The sequence below is a fragment of the Eschrichtius robustus genome, chromosome 16 (assembly GCF_028021215.1).
Source record: "Eschrichtius robustus isolate mEscRob2 chromosome 16, mEscRob2.pri, whole genome shotgun sequence".
Taxonomy (NCBI): domain Eukaryota; kingdom Metazoa; phylum Chordata; class Mammalia; order Artiodactyla; family Eschrichtiidae; genus Eschrichtius; species Eschrichtius robustus.
The window spans coordinates 83762525-83768021 of NC_090839.1; positions in this window are offsets into that span (position 1 = coordinate 83762525).

Genomic DNA, 5497 nt, shown 5'->3' on the forward strand with positions numbered 1-5497 from the left:
CATCTCTGGAAGGTTAAGCATTGGGGAAAAGGGTGACTGTGGGACCAGGGAGGGAAAGAGAGACAGACTTGCTTTATTTTTTTAATTTTGAACTTCACTGTATCCCTTTTTTTTTTTTTTAGTATTTATTTATTTGGTTGCACTGGGTCTTAGTTGCGGCGGGCAGGCTCCTTAGTTGTGGTATTTGAACTCTTAGTTGCGGCATGCATGTGGGATCTAGTTCCCTGACCAGGGATCGAACCCAGGCCCCCGCAATTAGGAGCACGGCGTCTTAACCACCGCACCACCAGGGAAGTCCCTTCACTGTACCCCTTAAAAAAAACTTTTTATCATGGAAAATTTCAGAGTATACAAAAATAGAATAGTATAACAAACCCCTATGTTTCCATTACCCAGCTTCAACAATTACTAACATTTTGTATCCTTTTAATTTTCTAGCATGTGCATGTTATATATCAAGATAAATAAATAAAATGAAAATAAAATACATGTGCCAAAGCTGTACCACAGAGAAAACCTTGGGGACAGGGCCCTGGAACCTGCATTTTTGTTTTTGTTTTTGTTTTGGCATGCGGGATCTTAGTTCCTGGACGAGGGAACGAACCCACGCCCCCTGCAGTGGAAGCACAGAGTCTTAACCACTGGACTGCAAGGGATGTCCCCGGAACCTGCATTTTAACAAGCTTCTTGGGGGTCCTCATGGCTGCGGCAGCACTGGGCTCTCTCTGCCTCTGACTGGCCCTCACTGGCTGTTTTCTTGTTTCTTTCTGGCACTTCTCATTAGCAAGGCATCAAGGACCCATGCCTGTGAATGTTTTGAAGGGCTTTTTGAACCATTTCCATTTTTAGCCCCTGTAACCTCTCTTTTAATTAATTCCAGTAGGTTCAATGTTGCTGCCTAAGGACACACAGGGAGTGCCCACAACCTCCTACAGGTCTCCTTGACTCCTCAGGACTGTTGCGTGGGCCTTGATGGCCTTACAAAGGAGCACAGCCTACAAAGTGGCTTTCAGAGGAAGAAGACCTGACCCAGGTCCTCTTGTCTTCTCTCTCAGCCGGGCTCTAACACAACCCAAGAAGGAGAAAAGAGAGAACGTCAGCGTAGTTCAGTCTCTTAGTCTTCAAGGCTTTTCCTCAAACAGATTATCGTAGATATCAGCGTGGGAGATGAATACACAGGTTCTGGGCTAGAACCGCGAGACTCAGCAGGTTCCTCAGACCCTGTCTTCCACTGCAGCAGCCTGGGTGAGGATCTCAGCTTTTTGGGAGGTAAAATAAAAGGAAAGGGCCGAGAGAGGTGAACGCAATGCTCTAGGGGGACCTAAGCAAGGGTGGGATTACATGCTTTTGGAATAATTGTGGAGGAGGTTGAGTCTTAAAAGATGGGTATTTCAGAAGGCGGATGGCAAGTGGGGAAGGAGAGGGGGTGGCATTCCTCAGGGGAGAAGCAGTGTAAGAGCACAGAGGTGATGTGCAGAATCTGTTCAGGGAACAGGGAACAGGTTTGTTCAGCTGGAGCTAAGAGTATGGCAGGAGCAATGGCACAGGAAGCCAAAAAGAGAATTTCTGCCTGCAAGGCACTTCGTGGTTTACAAAGCTTGTCCGGTCCCTACCTCACCAGGTCCTCGGTACAAGCCTAAGTACAGAGCCATTGTTATTGAAGTCATTTCACAGAAAACAAAACACAACACAAAACTAGGATTCAGAGTGGTTAAGTGACCTACGCAAAGCCACGAGACAAGTTCATGGCTGAGCTGGGATTCCGACCCAGGGTTTCTGCCTCCTAGCATTCTTTTCCCTGTGACTGAGATCATATTTGGGACCCTGATTAATACTACGGTATGAGGTTTGAACTTGGGCAATGGGGAGACATGGAAAGGATTTTGAAAGAGGCCTGGTCATCAAAGGCACACTGGCCCTGGGCACACGTCCTGGTTGGGGGAGGATTGAGTGCTGCCTAGGAGCTAAATCGCTCTGACAAAGAAAGTGGGATGATTTCCAGGTAACGTGGATGGGGCAGAAAGGGAGAAAACAGCTGATGGCAGGCCCTAGAGAGAGCCTGTGGGGAGGTGTGGTGGTCATTCATTCATTCATTCGATAACACTCTATTAAGCACCTCATCTGTGCCAAGTGCTGTGCTAGGCATCGGGGATGTGCTGGTAAACTTGACGATGGGGTCCCTGCCATCACATGGCTGCCATTACAGGGCATAGCCAGATAATACAGAGCAAATGAAAAGTCAAAGAACTTCTAATTGTGATTAAGCTTATGATCTTCAGGAACATCTGAGGACGTCCACCCAGGTCATGTGGTCTTCAGGCTGGCTTCTCCTACCTGCCTGTGATGGTTCAGGGGAGCGAGGCTTCCTTCCTCCTGCTTGAAGTGATCTGGGGAAGGCTTCATGGAAGAGGAAGCATCAAGGCTTGGAATTCATTCATTCAACAGATACTTAATGATCACCCACTGAGTGCCAGGCTCTGTTCTAGGTGCTAGGGATAATCAGTGAACAAAACAAAAGGGACCGTGTTGCTACCTTCATGGAGCTACTGAAAGTAGACAGACAATAAACAAGACAGAGGGTAAAATAGTATTTCAGATGGTGATGAATGCTCTGGAGAAAAATATATTGGGGGAGGGGGATACAGAGTATGTGTGTGGGATTGCATACTGCAGTCTTAGCGTGGCCAAGAAAGGCTGAATTGAGAAGATAACATTTGAGTAAAGACCTGAAGGAGGTGAGGGAGTGAGCCATGTAAATACGTGTATGCAGAATGGATGATCCAGGTAGAGGGACCTACAGTGCAAAGAGTTTTACTGGGTGTTTTCAGATGAGCAAGGAGGCCAACGTAGTTGGAGCAAAGACAGCAACGGGTAGATTGCCGGTGGTGAGGTCAGAGAATTAATGGGAGGAGGTAGACAGTTGGGGCATTGCAGGTCTCTGTAGCTTTTACTTTGAATGCAAGTTGCCCAAGGCAGAGGTCCGGGCTGCTCATCTCAGCACCCAGCTCTGCATCTAGCACAGGGCTTTCACCTAGAAAATGTCAAGGTGAGATCTCTTTAAAGAGAAGTATGTCAACAGAGGGCATTTATGCAGGCTTCGGGGAATAGTTGGCAGGTGCCCATTTTGACCAGTCTCTTACACAGAGAGAACTTCAGTGGGAGATAGGTGGGGAATGTAGGGCCAGGTGGACAAATGTGAGCGGGGAACAGGAGGATCACTGGGTCTTCAGGGGATGGCCTGAGGAAGGTGGTGACTGGCAGCGTGGGCTGGAGGAGAGATGGGTGCAGGAGGCTAAAGCAGCTGGGAGGAGCAGTGGGCTGTGGAGTAGAGAAACTATAGGCAAGAAACCTTGGGGTGGGAGTGGGGTGCTGGCCAGGACTTGGACAAGGGTGAGAGAGAAGTGAGACATAAGTGTCTGGTGCTGTGTGCCTAGACCAGGGGGCCCTATGAACAGAACTCGAGAATTCTAGAGAGCTGGCCTCTCTCACAACAGTTAGCATGCTCTGCCCCGAGTTTTATTTTCCTATTGCTTTCCTTATCCTCGCCCAAAGGGCGGGGAGTGTGTCTTACTCATCTTTGCGTCACCCAGTGTCCACTGCTGCAGGGCATATAGCAGGTGCTCAGAGAGTTCTTTGGTTCAGTTATTTTGGATCAGTGGCTTTGAGAAACAGACATGCCACCTTTGATCCCGTTATTTCTAGAATCATCCTTCCCTCCACATGCTAGTTCAGCTCTTCCACTCCTCAAATGCTTATTGAGCCATGATGTTGGTGGATTATGAAAGGGTGAACAGTCATAGAGGCTATGTCAAGTTCAGGGTTAGCTAGACATTTCTCTGGGCACACAGAAGGAAGTTTCTCTAGAGGTGAAAGAAGTAGCTGCTACCAAGCAATGCAAACTGTCACCTACTTCCTTTATGTTTCCTGAAGCGGTTGCTCCAGGACCCTCTCTGCATACTGCAAGCATCAGTAAATGCCTGGGGTGCTGGGGGAAGACTAGGGAGCTGCACTGAAGATTGAACATTCACCCAAACATCTGCTGAGCATCTACAGTGTCTGTGGACACAGGACTTAGAGCAATTGCACCTACTGTATTCTCAAAGTTCAACTTCAAGGTCATTTTCCCCCAGATGCCTCTAGACACCCCTCATCTAGATTAGGGTTGTCATAGCACCTTGTACAATACTTCTCTTAGCCTAGCGTTTATAAAATGGCATTTTATTTTTTATTTTTATTATTTAAAAAATTTATTTTTATTTATTTATTTTTGGCTGCATTGGGTCTTCGTTGCCGAGCGTGGGCTTTCTCTAGTTGCGGCGAGCAGGGGCTACTCTTCGTTGGGGTGCATGGGCTTCTCATTGCAGTAGCTTCTCTTGTTGCAGAGCACGGGCTCTAGGCACACGGGCTTCAGGAGTTGTGGCACGTGGGCTCAGTAGTTGTGGCGCACGGGCTTAGTTGCTCCAGGGCATGTGGGATCTTCCCGGACCAGGGCTGGAACCCGTGTCCCCTCCATTGGCAGGCGGATTCTTAACCACTGCGCCACCAGGGAAGTCCCCTAAAATGACATTTTAAATGCCTGTTTTCTGGTCTGCATGTTCTACTAAACTGGAAGCTCTTTGAAAGCAAAACCCTAGATTTTGTCCTTAGCACTGAGCATGGAGTCTTGCACAACGCAGGCATCATTTAATCAACAACTGCTGAATTAAATGAGACAGTGATGTAGAGCAGGGGTCCCCCACCACCGGGCCATGGACCAGTACCGGCTCTCTGCCTGTTAGGAACTGTGCTGCACAGCAGGAGGTGAGCAGAGCGGGCGAGCGGGTGAAGCTTCATCTGCTGCTCCCCATCGCTCGCATTACCGCCTGAACCATCAACCCCCACCCCCGCCCCCGCCCCGGAAATATTGTCTTCTATGAAACCAGTCCCTGGTGCCAAAAAGGTTGGGGACTGCTGATGTAGAGTGTCAAGGATGCACTAAGTGGCACCCCAGGATATCAGGGGAAGACTTGTCGTAGTTCAAACTGGATGTTGGAAGAGTAAGTGGTCATCAGGTGAAGAGACAGAATTCCAGGTGGGGAACAGATGTGTGCAAACGTTGGAAGGCATACTAAAGGTGTGAAATTCTCTGTAGTTGGAGCACAATGGTGTTATCTGGGGAGCTAAGGCCCCACACAGGAGCGGCAGCAGGACAGGATGGTGTAGACCCTCAGTAACGTTAGGGTCAAGCCCGTAAAATATAGGTTATGGCGGCAGCCCTGTCCAGAGGATTAAGATGCTCCCCTGGGAAACAGCCTCCCACCACACCCTACACACAGCACGTGCCACCAGCTCGCCCGCTAACCCAGGCCTGCTTGAGAGCTCACTGGACTCAGCGACGCCCAGGGTGGGACGACCAGGGCGGGGCGCGCTGGGTGGGACGCCCGGGGTGGGGCACCTGAGACTGGGCGCGCAGGCGCGCTGATGCCTCGAGCCCCAAGGGGAGGGCGGGTGCGCGCGC